Genomic DNA, 19325 nt, shown 5'->3' with positions numbered 1-19325 from the left:
GACCTTGTACCATTGGGTGTTGTCCACCCCCCAAGTAAAAATTAAAAATAACAGACACTAATAATCATAGTCAGACACTAATGAATCTCTAGACTGGATTTTTTTTCCCAAGAGTGAAAGGAAGACTCAATAAAGTACCAAGCCCACATTTATAAACAAAGAAGGTCAGCATGATACTAAAGAGCTTAGTTTATCAAAGAGTTTTCCTTTATAAAAGCAATGAAAATAATGACAAGATTTATTAAAATCAAACTTTTTCAGGACTTTGGCAATTAATAAAATACAATCTGGGATTCTGATTCAAGAAAAATGTTTTATTTTGTTTTGACTTGTTCTATTCCAGGCCTCTTTTCTATAAACACAATAGCATTGAAAATTAAATGACCATCATCATCATCACTATTATAATAAAAACAAGCAACCTCACCAAAAAATAAAAAGGAAAAGAAAGCTGCTGGAGATTTTTCAATGTGATATGCTCAGAAAATTGTCATTATTGTGCTCGCTTTGGCAGCACATATACTAAAATTGGAACGATACAGAGAAAATTAGCATGGCCCCTGCACAAAGAAAATTTTCATTATTTTGACTTCTTGAGAACCATCAGTTGCAATTCTTACAATTTAACCAATAAAAGACTTTCCTTTGAGAGTTAGTAAAAAGTGCTTAGAAGATTTTTTTAACACTGAGGCTCTTAAATGTAATGGATTTGAGATAGTCAAAAGATTAATAATATACTTATAGGAAAAAAATACTAGAGATCGAGACATCAACAAACATTTTGAAAAGTTCCAATATGTTCGTGGAAATTTAAAAATCAAGCTACTATGTAGGACTACAATATTTTCCAGAATCATTTGACTGCTAAGGAAATATATATGCATGTCTTAAGTTTTTGTTTACTGATGACACTGAGATTCTATGCAAACATGTATTAAGAACAAAAGTTAAATTATTTACTTGCTGGCTAAGTGTGATAGTGTGCCCCAAAATGCATATAGAGCTTTAAGCAAAAATCAGAGTTCCTATTTCTTCAAATTCCAGTTTAAAGAAATATATATTTTTAGGGCTGGAGAGATAAAGTGTGGGTAGGGCCCTTATACTGTTTGAAATTGACGTAGATTCAGTCTCTGGCATCATAGAAGTTCCCCCTGAGCCCTGTCAGGAATATAAGGTTATTTCCATAGCACAGAACCAGAAATAAGTCCTGAGCATTACTGGGAGTGGTACACAAACAAAACATAAAATCTGTTTATTCATTAGAAACCACTAAAATAACAGCATATATCTGGTACATTTCATATGCCAAATAAGAAAATATAGGCATATAGCGTTAGTAAAAAGATCACACAAATAATGAAAACAATATAACTATAAACAAACACTACAAACTCTGGGAAGAAAAGAAAGCCTGACATTCAGAGGTTTTACATTATTTAAGTTATTTTCAAGTTAAAATATTTTTTCCTCTATTGCTTGCAGTACTGTGATCTACTCAATTGAGTGTATTAGTTTTCCCAGTATATTGCCTTTAGATCTTTGGTGCTACCTTGCTGTGTATCTTTAAGACCTATATATCAGAGAGATAATTCTTTATCCATGTCCTTGTGAATGACTTCACTCAGCAAAATATCCTCTACATTCATCCATATAAATTATATAATTTTGTTTTTTCTAATTCAAATTATGTTATTCTAAATATCTGATATGCAAGCAACTTTATGATACTGAAATAAAAACAAAGTACAGCTTGAACATAGAAAATGAGCAATTAATAGATATTGTCTCTATGGAAGCCCAGATACTGTATTAAATAAACACTTTACACTAGCTACTCAAAATGGTTTAAAAAGTAAAGAAAACTAGGTTTATAAAATACAAGGAAATAATATAAATGCTTTCTTACAAAATAGCCAAAGTCAACAAATACAAAAATAATTAAAAATATCTAATACAAATTTAAAATAAAAATGACAGTAAATAAAACAAATTATTTAGTGAATGGAAGAAATATGTTTGAGTAAGTTGGTATAGATTTTCTGAATTTGAAGTTATGTGGTCTGAGTCACAGAACAAAAAAGGAAGGAAAGAAAATGAGTGGAGGATGAAAGACCTGTGCACATTCAAGCATACAAAGATGTACTTAATAGGAAACCCAGAGCTGTGGGTGGAGGGATTTGGGGTGCATTGGTGGTGGAAATGTTGCACCAGAGAAGGAGGTGTTCTTTTTGTGACTGAAACCCAACTACAGTCATGTTTGTAATCATGGTGTTTGAATAAAAAAATTAAAAAATTAGGAACCCCAGAGAGCAGATAGCATAAAGAATAAAAAAGTATATTAAAGAATAATGTTTAACACTTTTAAAATTAGATGAAAACTTTATTAATGTATTTAGAATGCTCAATGAGCTTAAAATAATATGAATTAAAATATTAATTTTTATACAAATCACATCTACATTTGAAGAACAAAAAATTGTGGAGATATTCTGGAAGCATCAAAGAAGAATTGATTTACAAGGTATCCTGAATTAGTTTAATAATTTCTTTTCATAAATCAAGTGACAAGTGTAATGGGATAGCAGGCTTAATATGTTCAAAGAAAAAGATTAACAGTCAATAAGTCCATAAACTGTTCATAAACATAAACACATATAGAGACAACAGATTCAAAGCAAGTAAAGCTCATGCTTACACACAGTAGACCAGGGGGTCACCTTGGACAAGGCTAGGAGTGAACACTGAACATTGCTAGAATAAGCCTGAACAATCTTTCTAAAACCAAGCTAACAAAAATAAAACTATAATAAAAATTGAAAGCTTTTTTATGTCTAAAGTCTGCACCAATTTTTTTATATTTTATTGAAACCATCATAGTTTGCAAAATGCTTCCTAGTTGGGTTTCAGAAATGAAAATAATCAGGTCCAATACAGTGAGTGTCTACTTCTATCCACCAATTTTTCCCAAGTACATCCCATACCACCACTCTGTCCCTCCCCAGCCTATCAGTATAAAAGGTCTATTTCTAAGTTAGATTATTAAAGTTTGGGTCTCTTGATTCCATTGTTGTTGACTTTGGCTTAAATATTTAGTTCTGTCCTTTTTAACACTACCAATACTCCTAAGACACTTGGCCCTGGACCCATCCTTTCATAGTTGTGTTTTTCTTCTTCCAGTAAGTTTTTTCATTCTCCTTGTAATATTTGGGTCCAATTTGAGACATCGCCCATTTTGACCATTACATTACTTCATGAAGTCATTCCAAATACTATATATAAGGGATATCATTCTGTATTTATTGTTCTTCTTTTGACTTACTTCATTTAACATAATATTTTCTAGTTCCATCCATATTGCTTAAAATTGCATAATTGCATCATTCCTTACAGATATGTAGTTTTACATCATATATATGTACTACATCTTTATGATCTACTTACCTATTTTTGGACATAAAGGTTGATTCCAAGACTTGGCTATTGTACTGAATGCTGTAATGAATAGAATGTGTGTGCATATTTTTGGATGAATAAGTCCTGGGATAGATAAATAAAAAAAAAGATTGTCAGGTTATATGACAGTTTAATATTAAGTTTATTGATAACCCTCTATTCTGTTTACCATAGGGAGTGGATCAGGTAGTATTCACACCAAAAGTGGATAAGACTTCCTTTCTCACCACGTTCCCACCAACAGATTGTTCCCATTATTTTTGATAAGTGCCATCCTTACTAGTATAAAATATCACATTGTTGTCTTGATTTTATTTGCCTAATGATCAGTGATGATGAGTATTTCTTCATATGTCTGTTAGCTGTTAGTCTTCCTTAAAGAACTGTTTATCATTTCCTCTTCCCAATTTTTGATGGGGATATTAGGTTTTGTGGAATTAAACTATGTGAGTACTTTGTATAATCTAGACATAAAAGCTTTTTTCCTAGATATATAAGTTGATCTGGTGTGCTGAGTGCAAAATTTTTCTCCCATTCAGCTAGCAATCTTCTAATTTTAACCCATTTTCTTTTGCCATACAATAACATTTTAGTTTAATGTAGTCTCATTTACTCAGATTTGATGCTATGGCACCAAATTGGCATTATATAATTGGCATTCTATTATCAAAGTTTTTGAGGTCTACATGTTGGAGTGTTCTTTCTATATTTTCCTCAATAAATTTTATAAATTTGAGTCTACTTTCAAGGTCTTTAATTTACTTTAAATTGACTTTTGTGTAAGGTGTGAGATATATATCAATATTTAATTTTTTACACATGGTTATCAAATTGTTCCAACATCATTTGTTAAAGAGACTGTCTTTATTATATTTCAAGTTCTTGGCTTATTTGTCAAAAGTAGTTGCTTTTTTTTCTTGAGTGTTTGTCACTGTATATTCTAAAATGACCCATTGGTCTGAAAGTTTTTCTTCGAACTATATATGCTCTTTTGATCACTATGGCTTTGTAGTAGAGCTTTAAATTAGGTAATAAAATGCAGCTCAATTTCTTGTTTGTTTTTTTTTTAAATATGGATTTGGGTATCCTAGGTCTTTTATGGTTCCACACAAACTTTATAATTTATTGTTCTAAGTCTTTGAAGAAATTTGCCTGAATTTGAATAGGGATTGAATTGAATCTATATAGTACTTTAGGTAAGATGGTCATTTTGATGATATGTATTCTTCCAATCCATGAGTATGGAATGTTCTTCCTTTTCTTTAGGTCTTCTTCAATTTATTTCTGAAGTGTTTTGAAGTTTCCTTCATATAGGTTTATCACCTCTCTTATTAGGTTAATTTCTAGGTACTTAATGTTTTGGACCCTATTTTAAATGGGATAGACACTTTGATCTCCTTTTCCTTTGAGTTGTTATTTGTATAAAGGAAAGCAACTGTCTTTTCTGTATTGAATTTGTAGGCAGCCACTTTGCTGTATTGTTTTATTGTTTCAAGGAAATTTTTCTGGTGGACTCCTCAGGGTCTTTAATGTATATTATCATATCATCTGCAAATAGAGATAAATTGACTTAACTCATTTTCAATTTGAATTCTTTTTATTTCCTTCTCTTGTTTGATTGTTATTGCTAGGACTTTCAATACTATTTTGAATAAGCGTGGTGACAGTGAAATCCTTGCTTGGTACTGACCTTAGTGGAAATGCTTTCAGATTTTGCCATTAAGAATAATATCTATCAGGTTTCCTAAACACAATCATGTATGTAATCAAGTTGTTTAAATAAAAATATATATATTAAAAATAAGATCTATCAGATTTATAGACATTACTGCTTCTATCTTGAAGAAGGTTCCTTGCACTCCTATGTTGCTAAGGGTTGTAATCATGAATGGATGTTAGGTTTTGCCAAATGTTTTTTTCTGCTTGATTGATCTAATCATGTGAATTTTATTTTTCCGTTTACTGCTGTGGTGTATAATATTGCTTAGTTTGCATATATTGAACCATTCTTGCATCCTTGGGACAAGTCCCACTTGGTTATGTTGTATAATCATTTTTAGCTTTAATTTTTAATTAAATAATTTCTTGATTACAAACATAATTCGTGATTACAAACATAATTGTAGTTGGGTTTTAGTCATAATAAGAATACCTCCCTTCATCCGTGCAATCTTCCCATCACCAATGCCCCCATCTCTTCTCTCTCCCACCCTCCACCTGTATTCAAAACAGGCTTTCTACATCCTTTACTCACTGATATTGTTATGATAGTTCTCAGCGTAGATATTTCCCAAACTGCACTCACCACTCTTTGTGGTGAGCTTCATATCTCTAGCCGGTCCTTCTGGCCCTCTACTCTGGGAATTATTTCAATGTCTTTAATTTTTCTTAGATCCCATAGATGAGTGAGATTATTCTGTGTCTCTCTCTTTCCCTCTGACTAATTTAACTCAGCATAATGTATAACCTTTCTGATGTGTTGTTGCATTTGGTTTGCTATGATTTTCAAAGGATTTTTTGCATCAATGTTCATTAGTAATATTGGTCTGTTGTTTTCTTTTTTGATAGTATCTCTGTCAGTTTTGGAAATGAATATAATGTTAACTTCACAAACTGTACTAGGGAGGATTCCCATCTCTTCAATATTTGGGAAGAGTCTAAGTAAAGGAACCAAAACACATGCAGAAGAAAAGAAAAATCAACAATAAAGAAATAATAAAAACAATACAAAGAATTGATAAAGTCTTGGGCCAGAGAGATTGCATGAAGGTGGGGTGTTTGCTTGCATGCAGAAGGACAATGGTTTGAATCCCAGCATCCCAGATGGTCTCCCAAGCCTGCCAGATGTGATTTCTGAGAATAGAGCCAGAAGTAACCCCTAAGTGCTGCCAGGTGTGACCCCTCCCCCCAAAAAAGGAAATGATAAAATCAAAACCTGATTTTTTTAAAAGTATAAACAAGATATACAAACTGTTGGCAAGACTCACAACAAACAAAAGGGGAAATGCTCAAGTAAGTCAGATCAGAAAGGGGAGAGATTGCAGCAAAACCCAAAGAAATCTAAAACATCATGAGAGCTTGTTATAACGACTGTACCCCATTAATTACCTAGAAGAAATGGACAGATTTCTGAAAAAACAAATCTACCAAAACTAAAGGAAGAGGAAGTAAAAAGCCTAAAAATGTCAATCACAAGTAAGATAATTGAAAGAGTAATTAAGAAACTCCCAAGAATAAAAGTCCAGGACCAAACAGGTATGGTTGAGTTTTAGCAAATATTCAGAGAAGAGTTAGTACCATTGAAAGCCTTTTATGTACAAAAACTAACAAAATAAATACCCAAACTTAATTGTAAGAGTCAAAACTATAAACCTCTTGGGATCAGTGAGATAATAAAGGGGTTAGTCAGTTGTCTTGCTGTCAGCTGACCTGTGCTTGATCTCTTATCACCCCATAGGGTTCCCCATAAGAATACTCCTAGAGGGGCCGGGCGGTGGCGCTAAAGGTAAGGTACCTGCCTTGCCTGCGCTAGCCTTGGACGGACCGTGGTTCGATCCCCCGGTGTCCCATATGGTCTCCCAAGCCAGGAGCAACTTCTGAGCACATAGCCAGGAGTAACCCCTGAGCGTTACCGGGTGTGGCCCAAAAACCAAAAAAAAAAAAAAAAAAAAAAAGAATACTCCTAGAAATGAAGCCTAAGTACAGATCCAGCAGTAAGCACTGAGATACTTAGTGTATCCAGAGGAAAAAAATCTATAATCCTCTTGGAAGAGAGGTGAAATGTTTCATAATCTAGATTAGACTTTCTTTTTGAGATATTACATTAAAATACAAATGTTTCATGAAAAAAAGTTAAAATAATAGCATCAATATATAAAGTCTGTCCCCAGAATGTGAAAAATATTCTTACACACAAACATACTTTACTCTTTTTTAATATATTATGTGTTAATTTTTATATGTGTTTCAAGGAGGGTTTAACTGCTCAACTTTATTTATATGAATATTTAGTTTCTCCAGGAAGTTTCTGAAAACATTTTTTTCCAATTGAATTATTTTGAAAACTAGTCACCCATACATATAGAAATCTATTTCTGGATTCCTAATTCTATTCTTTTTATATATATAATATTTATACATCAGTGTATAACAGGAAATTTCATATTTCTAGTCCATGAAATCTTGGTTGTTTGTAGGTATATAAAGAGTAAAATCTACTTGTATATATTTTCATAAGTTAGTAATGATATTTGAAATTAAAATTCTGTTGAGGCATTAAGGTATGTTTGATAAAAGTAATCAGTTTAACAGAAAGAAAGCATGAGGACCCCAACTAGAAAATTTTCAAGCTAAATTTTGTAACTTATTTTTTTTTTTTTTGTTAAATGTAAAACTGTTATGTGTAGTTTATTTTACAGAATGAAGAAAGAAACATTATGCTCAAAGTAGAGTATTTCTGCGGGCCGGCGAAGTGGTGTTAGAGGTAAGGTGTGTGTCTGCCTTGCAAGTGCTAGCCAAGGAAGGACCGTGGTTGGATCCACCAGAAGTCCCATATAGTCCCCCAAGCCAGGGGCAATTTCTGAGCGCTTAGCCAGGAGTAACCCCTGAGCATCAAACGGGTGTGCCCCCACCCACCAAACAAAAACAAAAAATAAAGTAGATTATTTCTGAAATGTCAATTACCTGAGTATTACTACAGTGTTCTTTGCCACATCTACATTAAATATCTTAATTTTTTTAATGATAGTTATATATTAAGCAAAATGTAAGTGTTATTTTTGGGGGTAAGAGCCATAATGCAGTGAATAGGAAATTTGTCTTGCATGGAACAGATCTGGGATTGATCCCTGGCACATGATACTATCCCCCATTTTACTAGGAGTAATATCTGAAGAAAGACCTGGAGTAAGGCCTGAGTACTCTGACTGTGATCCCAAAAACAAATCCAACAACATAAATTAGGTTTATTTGTGAAACATGGAATTACAGTGTGGGTAATATTTCTTTAAAACACATTGGATATATAATTACTGAAAATAAAGATATTAAGTTTAGATATTTAAGAATGTATGAGATATATAAGTACTTATTGCAAGCATTTATATTTATTTGAGAGGTCCTTCCACCTTCGAGGAGCTATTTGGCCTGAATTAAAGTTAAAATTTTATTTATTTTTGAATCTTGGTAAGTGAGAAAAATTCACTGACATTATTTAGAAAAAAATGGCATAATATATTAGTCTCATTTTCTATGACTCTTACGAATTTAATTATGACTTAGGATGACTTATTAGACATTAGTTCTTGATATTGTCCATTATGGTGAACTGCATCTTCCAAATATTTATATGTAACCTGGGAAAGATTATTTTTCAGTCATAGTCAAGTTAAGGTGATACTTAGAAATTTTGTTCATTATCATTTAGATTAGGTGTTTACAATAGATGACTTTTATGTTCATGGTGTAGAAATCATATCTCTCTCAAAAATTATTTTAGCTGGTAGCAAAATTGGGTCCCCAAGTGAGAAAAGTAATAGTAGTTTTCATTTTCTATTCAATATACACTAAATGGGCACTTACTATATTAAAACTTATACATATTTTACTAAATGAATTACTTAAAATAGCTTTCCAAATAATCACCCCAAGTTAAAATGATTCTCATTTCAATTTACAAGTGAATTTAACAGTCATGAAAATTGCTGGAGTCAATTTGAAAGGAGCTTATATTATTTTCAGTCCAAACTCTGAAGCACAAATATATGTTACCTCCAGTGTTTGTATCCTTTAACTTTACTTCAGGTCCTATTTTGTATATTGCAGTCCAAAAAAACTTTCTTTTATATCTTTTACCTTATAATGATTCCTTATGTGAATATCTCTCACCTATGTTCACCTCTAGAGCTATACTTTTAGCTTTTCAAGCCTGCATATAATAAATGCATAGTTATTTTAGCTTGGTGATACAAATTGTGTAAAAAAAAATGTGTTGCAAGAGTTGCCCTGCTGTAAGATTGGCGACTGGGAGAAACAGAGAGGACCTGTTGGCTTTGTGTGTTTCTCTTCTCTTCTGTCTCCTGCAGCTCTCCTGAGAGGGCCAGGAAGGGCCCTGCAAAAACTGTCTCCTAGAGGCTCCAGAAGAGCACAGCCACTCCATTTCACTTCACTTCATGGCCGTATGATCTTTCTACATAATGAACCCCACCATAACACGCAGAAAAAAAGTCACACTACAATCGTGACAATGGGAAACCTCGCAGGCAAACACCATGAACAGAGAATTAAATTGATAGCTTTGATGACCCCAAAAAATACCAACCATCTGGTTAATCTCTCAGATAAAAAGTTTAGAATAGAAATATGGAAAATCCTCATGGAAATATAAGAAAACATAGCTCTAGCTGAAGAGAACACAAAGTCAGAAATCAGAAAACTCCAAACTGAAATAATAAAGCTGAAAACACGGTTGCTGAATTGAAAAACTCTATGGAAAGCCTCTCTAATAGGGTAACAGTAGCCGAGGACAGAATAGTGAATTGGAAGATGAAATGCAGAACAACTACATACAGCAAAAGAGATTGGAAAAGAGCCTTAAGTCAAACCATTAGACAATGGAAAAAGTACATAAGGAATGTGAACAGATGAAAATAGGAGTCTTTAATAGACTCAGCAGAAACAGCATAAGAATCATTGGAGTCCCAAAGGCCCAAGAAGGAGATCCCCAAAATAAATCAACAGTCAAAGACATCATCACAGAGAACTTTCAAGACTGCATGCAATCAAATCCTGCATGCCCAAAAATGTACCAGCTAAAAGAGAACCAAGGAAAAGCACTCCAAGACACATCCTAGTCGCAATGATGAATCCCACATACAAGGATAGAACACTGAAAGCAGCAAGATCAAAAAGGGAAAATACATTCAAAGAAACATCCTTAAGATTTACAGCAGACATGTCACAAGAAACTCTCAAGGTCAGAAGACAGTGGTGGGATATTGTGACAAGACTGAATGAAATGGAAGTTTCACCTAGAACAGTGGTCAGCAACCTGCAGCTCGCGAGCCACAAGTGGCTTTTTACACTTTTAATTTGGCTCTTCTGTGTGCTGGGTGGCCCTTCCAGGAGTCAGGACTCTGCTCCTAGCCTCTGTCAGTGCGTGCCCTGTGTGCAGCCCCGGCTGCCAGCTCCAAGAGTGTAAGATGATACCCAGTTTCAACCCTAAACAAAGGTGTTCCCCAAAGTCATCCTTCCTTAAACCTCTTCCTTTGATATGTAAAAGACCACTGAAATGTACTTTTGTCTCTCTCTCTTGACCTGAAGCTCCTGGTATTGGGAATTGGTTTTTAATAAAGAAAGAGGTGTTCTAGCATTTTGGGCTGGAGGCAGAGAGTACAAGGTAAAAGGCCATGGAATCTATGATCATCCTTTTCTGGCTAGATTGATTTATTATTTCTTTCCTGCTACCCTGCTTCTTCAGACCAGGTTGGGTGGGGTTTACAAATACAGTGCCTGGAGTTATCTTAAAGCACATATTTTATTTTGCACAAGAGTGGGCATCTTCCATGAAGGGATTCTCAACCCAGAGTTTTCTTTTCTGTGGATTCTCATGTTCAGAGTACTCATGATTAAAGTTGTGAGCTAATGCCCTTAAATGCTGTTTTTTCATATTGATTATGACTCTCTACATAATATAAGTGCCAATCAGCAATTTTTTACAAGAGTGGAAACATTTCAATATCTCCTTCTCAGACACAGCTATCCCAGAATCAGATTCTTTTTTGAACACATCCATCTTAAGTCTCACTGTAAAAACTACTTGTGAAACTCCCCTTTCAGAGGAATATTAAATTCGTAGAGAAAATGAACAATGTCTGCCAAATACACAAGCTTAGCTACCCATTCCTTGTCTAACTGGGGCTGTACAAAGTCAGAGTTTTGCTCTCACAGGATCTTCACTACTTCCCTCTTGCCAACAAGGCGAGAGAGCATCCTTCCCCTGAACAGCCACTTCACTTCTTTATGGAGAAGATACTGTCACCCAGGGTGGTGAATTGCCTGGATTTGATCACAATTGTGAATTTCACAAATTATCTTTACTGTGTCATCTGTCACAGAGTTTAGTTCAGCAGGAAGTTTTTTTGAATCAAGTCTATCATGCAATGAGTGGATACAATGTACGGGTGTGCAACTTCTGTTTCTTGTGACTACACAAAAACACTGAGCCATGCACAGTGCATCATCTGTACATACATCAACACATTAGATTATTACTCTAAGTGAAATGAGTCAGATGGAGAGGTGTAGATCAGAATAATCATTTGTGGCATATAAGAATAATAAATGGCAATATGGTAATAATATCTAGAGAAAATAGGGATGAGGGACAGGAGGACTAGTCCATGATAGGAAGCGTTCCATAAAATGTAGTGAGTTCAGTTAGAATAGAGAAAGGTACATTATGACATTTGATAGTTGGAACATATCACTCTGAACAAGAACTGGATGCTGAAAATGGATAAGTGACATGCATGGTATCCTTTAAATAACAATATTGCAAAACACGGTGTCATAAAGGAAATTTTGCAAACCTCAATGTAATAAAGGAAAAGAGAAATAGGGAGAAAAAAGCAAAATGCCTGCCCCTGACATAGGCAGAGGAGGGTGAAGGGGAAGGAAGGGACATTGGTAGTGGGAAAAGTGCACTGGTGAAGGGTGGTGTACATTCTATGATTGAAACTCAAGTATGAATAATTTTGTAACAAATATGCTTAAATAAAAAAATTATTTTTAAAATGTTTCAGGCACTCTATCATAATTCCTTTATGATATATCATATGCCTTTAACAAAGTGCCGTTTTTGTTTTTGTGTGTATTTTAATTTGGTTTCTTGCAGCACACACTAAAGTGTCAATAGATTTTTTTCCTTTCAGTAAAATCACTACTTTTCTCTGGAACACTGTCCTTGCTTTTAAAGATTGTTAAAAGGTTTTTCTCTTTTACCTGTTTCATCTCCATATTGTAGGGTTTCAAATTTTCAGCACATTTTGGTTATCAAGAGGAAACGTTTTGAAATGTTTTGCTTACTTATTATCAGAAATCAAAGCATTTTTCCTCGAGAAGTGTGTTCACTATCCAGAATTAACAATCAGTGGATTCAAAAACTGTATTTCATGGTGAATGTTACTTCACATCTAAATCAGCTTAATTATAAACTACAGGGGAAAGGAAACACAATTTTTTTTGATGTTAGAAGTTATTTCATTTGAAAACAAATTATCTGTTTTTGCTCAAGATTTTGACAGAGAAACTTTGATTAACCTTCCAAGCCTGTTGAAACATCGCCAAGAAAATAATTCTGGTATTGATATTACCTATTTTAAAACAGCACTTTTAAATATGAGGGAAGTTTTTCTCAAGAGGTTTCAGGATTTCAGAAACAGCAAAATGACGTTGGCCTTTGTTAAAAAAAAAAACCTCTAGATGCCACTGTACGGGAATTAAATTGTTCTCCCTTTAATATCAACATTGACAACTTTGAAATGCAATTTCTGGATTTAAAAAACAAAGAACTGTGGAGCTCAAAATTTGAATGTCTTTGTGCTAATTTAGAAAGATTGGAGAAACACAAATGTGAACTTAGTTCACAGCACAAGTGGTCTGCTTTGAAAGACCTAGAGAAGGAAGATACGTTGATTTTTAACACCTGGAATCTCAGGCGCCAGATGTAACATAAAATAATTAACGATGGGGCTGGATGGCGATGGATGGAGGCCTTTGTGCTTAGGCCCCAGCCACGTGGCTTCATTTCCATCCAGCTGGCGGATTCCAGGTAATCGGCGTAATCAAGACTCACTCACAGGCAGGCTTTAGGAAGAATCATTTTGATTCAGGCCCTATTTACCACATGTGTGTGGCCTATCTCATAACCATTTAAGCACTAGTTATTCTTGGCCCTGCATTTAAACTCCTTTCAGCCATCTTCCTCAGAGCGCCCAGCAGCGCAGAAAGGGCCAAGAGCCAAAGGCAAAAAGCCAAAAGGGGCCGAATTCTTTTGGTCCAAGCCTTATTTACCTTTTCCCCGACCCCTCCCAGGAATGGGAGGGTTTAGCAGGTAAGGTTACACCTACTATCCGGTTTCCAAGACCCCTCCCCTGCGGGGTCCTGAAGCCCCCCGGAGGGGCCCGGCCAGCGGGGATCGGCTGGGGAGGCTTTGGGACAACCGCACCTTTATTTTGTAGAGCAGAAGTTCAACCACACCTGTAAAAAATCTGAGAGAGGTTAATAATAAATGGCCCAAGACATAAACTCTGTTCAAAGGCGTTTATTGAGGTCCAGCACCTCTTTATATAGGGAAGGTGAAGGAGGCAGGCAAAAGGCAATGTCAATCATTCTTTTGGCATGAAAATTACTTCATTATTCCAAATAAGGCAAGTGGGCAATACTTCTTGCAGTATCCATGGAAACATCTTGTGACCTTCTAGCTGCATTTCTAAACTTTTAACAGATATAAGGTGGGGGCAATGTTCTTACAGAAATAATTTTGTACAGACAATGTAACATATACACATAATAACTGCCTTGTTGACTCCGGAATGTAGTTGAGGGAGTAAGACCTCATTTCTGGGAATGGTACCGGGCCGTGTTGCTCTCCTCCGGGCTACAAGATTAATTATACTTTGCAGCTGCACATTCCTTTCTCTTTGGCCCAAGAACTTACAGCAAGACTGCACGTAGCCTTTAGGTGAAAGGCTGAACTAAGGCAGAAAGTATAGCAAAATAACCTCAAACAAGTCACAGTCCCCAACATCTCCCCCTTTCTCTTCTAATAAAAGAAGGAAAGTTGTGAGCGGGTGGAAGAACCGTGTCTTAGGCTACAAGGTTTGACCAGGTCGGACACGGCCAAAGCCACATTTAAAAGGTGGCTACAAGCGCCGTGGGTGTGCACAGAGATTCGAATTATGTGTTGTAGCCTTTTAGGGCCGTGTCCTAACTGGGACCTTGCTAATCCTGTCGTAGGTATCTCCACAGCCGAGAGCACAAGTACCGGAGCGAGCTCCATTTGTTAGCTATGCGCTCTATCTCCTGAAAACTTAGTGGCTGGAAGGGCGGCTTGGTGACAAAAGCCAAGTTTTCACAGGAGTCACGTTGGGTTAACTGTTGGTAGTGAACTTGAACAGAGGTTTTTGCCGTCTCATCTACCTGGTTTTTAACAAGGGCAGTAAGTTTGCGGAAAGCCCATGGGTCAAAGGAAAGGAGCAGCATGAGGCTAATAATAGGGCCCAAAATAGTGGACAGTAATGTATGTATCCAAGGAGAAGAGAAAAACCAACCCTGTTACCAACCTTGTTCTTGGTCAAAACGTTTCTGGAACTCCTTCATACCGTTACCAATACGTAGAACACTATCCCTAACTAATCCAGTTTTGTCTTTAAATACACAGCATAGTTCTTTAAGGGCCACACAGACTCCCCCTTCCTTTATAAGGGCAAAATATAAAGCACGACGATTTTGAAGAACTACATCAGCAAGGGAACTAACAGTATTAGTGAGAAATTGTAAGCTATGTTTGATTTCATTAATGTTTTGTTTTACAGCGTGAGTGAGAATGCGAAAATTGGACTGAGTGGAAACAAGGGAGTAAATTTCTATGCCAGCACCAGTAGTGGCGCCAACAGCAAGGAGGACTGCAAGGGTAACAGTTGTAAAGGGCTCGCGACGTCGTTGAAAGACGGAAGGATAAGAGTAGGGGTTGAGGAGAGAAGCTAAGCTAACAGCGTTCATAATCTGGGTCTGTGAGGGCTAGAGCAGAGGCATTTATAAGATTTAAAATAACTTGAGAGGAGGAGGATGGGCTAGAAGGCAGAGTTCGTAGCTCACAACTTGCCAAACAGTGAGTTAATGACGCTGAGGCTGAACTTTCCAGAGAAGAAGTTTAGAGTCATTGGTGTAGATAGGAGATTTAAACGTTGTGATGCTTTCATAAAACGGCGAAACCGGTGAATTGCAGGTTTAACAGTGTTCATAGCTGGTGTTGGAGAGCGCCTGGGCAGAGGCATTGACCATTTGCAGGATGAGGTTCGAGGTGGAAACCGACCAACAGGTTTGATGGTTATTCTAGGCATTAACAAAGCTAAAACATAACAATCATGATAAGCAAGAAACATTTCAGTAACAATATGGGGGGAAAATCCAGTGGAACAAACAAAATAAGTGGAGTTGGGGGCTTCAATGAAGATGGAAGAGTTGTTAACAATAATGGTTTGATTGCAAATGTTTGATTGTTGAACAGGCGGGCACATATATGGTTTGAGCAAGCAAAGTTCCACGACCGTGACTTGTTTGCAATGGAGGTTGTTGGTGGCAATGGTGGGCATCCAAGGCAGCTAGGCAGAGTGTCTAATTCAGCATTGTCAAAGGTGGAGTCAGTTAGAAACAGGTTTGCAGGAATGGCGGCTAGCAGGAGGTTTATAAGAAAACAGCTTGGCAGGAGGCAAAATGGTTACTTTATATAAAAATTAAGAATTTACTTAGTCCTCTGGCTTGGGTTTACAGGCAGAAAACATTAGCAATTTACATTACATGAGTTATTTTTGAATACCACGGGAATGTTATTTGACTTCTGTTAGACTTTGGCATAAAAGAAAATTTATAATTAACAATTGCTAATTAAAAAAATTTTTTTAAACTGAATATAAAGGATTTTTCTTAAACTTCTAGTTATTATGTTAAAGCTGGATGCTATTTTTTAGCCATAAATACATATTCTATAGGCCTGAACTTACACATAGCAGGAAAGCCAGGTGACTGCAAAGTCCAGAAATTCTCCAGGGAAAAGTTATCCCCGATGGCCATTGAGAAATCTGGGGTTTGCCATCCCCCACACCCTCCGCCATGTTCTTAGAAGGACAAAGCTAGCTTAATACATAATTTTTAACACATGATTTTTAATTGTAAGATGCCAGTCTGTGAACTGACCAGACTGAACCAGGTTGAAAAAATTAATTGAAATTTGAAAAATGGATAAGGCTTTAAAAATTGTATTATTATAAAATGTAGAGATAACAAATAAACAGACAAAACAAAACAACACTAAACACAACATTTTACACTTGTGGCCACTTTCATTCATCACAACAGACACATAAACAGACAAAAGGATTGATTTAAGACTTATTTATAAAAAATTGACAAGCGCTTTTAAATATTTAGCTAGCATGTTTGTGAGAAGAAAAAAAAATTTTTGTAGAAAAACTTTTTTAGTTTTGAGAAGTACTTAATGTAGATGGAGTGGAACTTTGCTGAAAATAAATTTTAAGGTTTAGATTTAACACAAAACATTTTTAAAACAATTTTAATTTGAAGTTTAAAACATTAAGTAAAACGGTTAATGAGCACTGTAGAAGGAGTCTCTACTTGGAAGTATGAAATGATTTGCTGTAAATGAATAGGTTTTCTTTAAATTGGTTTTGCAGTAGAACAGTAAGACAGCTGCAATAAAGTGTTAAAATTTTTATGATTAAACACAATAGCATGAACTATGATTATTAAAGGTATAAAAAACTGATTTTAAAAAACAAACAACTGTTTTTACTATGAAGACTTTAAGTGAATAATTTGTAAAAAATATTATATACCAAATTAACTAAATGCTTAGATTATTATAAAATATAGTTAAAGACATCTGATGCATTTACACACCTAGAACTTAAGACTAAAATTATATTTAATACTAGTTAATTTGCTTATAAAGTTTAGTTACTTTTATATATTACTTATAAAATTATATATAATATATTTTTCATTTATATTATTTTTTCACTGCGACACAAATATACAGATTTGTATAATGTGCTGATATTTTGAATGCACTTAAAATAATAGTTCTTTCAATGCAGAAATAAAGAACAACCATTGCTGTAGCACAAAGTTAAAACTAAGGGTACTATAAAGCACACTTAGGTGTTTACTGTGCATTAAATTAACTATATTGTTTAAAAAGGCTAACTACATTATTTTTCACATAATTTTGTAAATACTTTAAAAATTAAAATAAAACTTTTAATAGAAATATAAGACTTAAATTTAACACTTTTGTGTTCGTTTGGATTTTAAAACACAAAGAAGTTTTTCTTTTACCAATATTTTGTTATCTGTAAAGTGACAAAATTATGACCTTAGTGTAAAATTTTCTGAGAGGCATGAAAAAAAAGTTTATTGCTGTTATTTTCCTGTTGCTTTTTAATGTTTTAATAATTACTTTACACTACTTAATGCACTAAACCTAATAACACATATCTGACAAAGTGTAGGGCTAACAAGGTGAACCAGAGTCTTTCACTGATAACTCGGGGAGGGGCTAGCACAGTTAACAGCAGGAAGGCTAGAGGCAAATTCTTTACAGTCAGCAGGGTGTAATGATATAGAGAAAAAAAAAGCAATCTTTTAAGATTAATTACTAATTTATTGGAATTAGAGGGAATGGCAACCGAAGAGGGGAGTCTGGGTTGCAAAAGTACCATGGGGATCATGGTTTTATTAATTGATTTGAGAATATGCAAGAGATGCCACTTTTCAGATTTTTTTTGAATAACAAAGATTGGGTATTTCAAGGTGAATTGGAAGGCTTAAAGTGGGAGTGGCAGGGCCTGAGCTGGCTGTTTCCCAAGGCTGGCAGGAAAGAGGCTGAAGGAGGCTGAGGGCTGGTTTGAGCAAAATGTACTGAGTAAAAGGTACATTAGGCTCAGAAGTTTTAACAGCAAAGTGTAGATATCGCAAGGTTTTATGGCTTAGCAGATGATACTTTGTAATTATCCTGCTCACTGTGCCCTTAGAATTTTTTGTAGGCACTGCAGCAGTTTCTGTTTTATGGCACTCAGCCTGACTTTTATTAGTTTGTTTCTTTGAATTCTCAAGAGGGGGGGCTTGGCCGTGGAATTCAGTGGGCAGAGGACAGACAACTATAGATTTAGGAGGGGGGGGGAACGCCTGAAGGGCAGAAACCTGTGAATTAAGAGAAGCAGCCTGTTTTTGAAGGCTTAAGATTTGTTTAAGATTTTTAATTTGGCCAAGTAGTTTCATATCTATAGCTTTAAGAGGGGGAGCGGTGAGAGGAGGGAATCTGCCATGGTTAGGGACTGAGCGTTCTCCGCGGTGGAGGCTGCTGAGCAGGCGGGGGAAGACTTTCTCCATTAGGGAGAAAGACAGGAAAGGTAGCGCTGGTTTTTGAGCCAAGAGCATTATCAAGTTTGTTAGAGAGGTGAGAGACCATGGATGTAATTGTGGTGAGTTGGGAGCTTAAGTCAGAAAAGGGGGGGGGGGAGAAAGCAGCAACAGTTTGTTGCCGGTGTGGGGGAGCTGCTGGAATGCCGGCTCTGGGGAGCGACTTCCAGGCACAGAGGGCAGCAAGAGCCATGTTGGCAAGCTGGGACCTGGAAAGTGTGTGCTGTACCTTTAAGGTATGAAAAGAGGTGAGGCCAGCTATAAGAGCTTAGAGATCAGGATTCCTGCCTATCTGCAAGGGCTTTGCAATGAAAAAAAAAGTTAACTTCCCAAGAGACAAAGAGTTCAGCTATTAGATTCTAAGCAGGAGAGCGTGTAAGGGGCTTGGGGGCCATAGGAGGTTACGGCTTGAAACGGCTCTTTGAGGCTTTTCCAATTAAAGGCTTTGTATTGTTGCAATTGCTGGCTAAGGAGGGGAGGGTGGTGAGGGGAGTAAAGGTTTTGGTGGAACAGGGACGGAGCTGAAGCTAGGGAAGTGAAGGGCTGTTTAGGATTTTGCACAGAGGGTGCAGTGGCAGAAGTAAAGATGAAGGGTCAGAAGAGGAAGGAAACTGAGAGACAGAGTCAGAGCGAGAGGGAGCCCAGGAACACTA

At 35.8% G+C, this 19325-nt stretch overlaps 2 non-coding genes across 2 annotated transcripts; one reads left to right on the top strand and one right to left on the bottom strand.

The window, feature by feature from the left end:
* The first annotated feature begins 498 nt into the window (after positions 1-498).
* Positions 499-605, top strand: LOC126014527 (U6 spliceosomal RNA). Its single transcript, XR_007497574.1, has one exon. It is a non-coding gene; the product is annotated as a U6 spliceosomal RNA (small nuclear RNA).
* Positions 606-17297: 16692 nt separating this feature from the next.
* On the bottom strand, positions 17298-17427 carry LOC126014649 (small nucleolar RNA SNORA22). The gene has a single exon (XR_007497656.1). It is a non-coding gene; the product is annotated as a small nucleolar RNA SNORA22 (small nucleolar RNA).
* Positions 17428-19325: the final 1898 nt, after the last annotated feature.

The sequence above is a fragment of the Suncus etruscus genome, chromosome 7 (genome assembly GCF_024139225.1).
Source record: "Suncus etruscus isolate mSunEtr1 chromosome 7, mSunEtr1.pri.cur, whole genome shotgun sequence".
Classification (NCBI taxonomy): Eukaryota; Metazoa; Chordata; class Mammalia; order Eulipotyphla; family Soricidae; genus Suncus; species Suncus etruscus.
The sequence above is the reverse complement of the archived record's forward strand: the minus strand, read 5'-3'. Positions and strand labels throughout refer to the sequence as shown.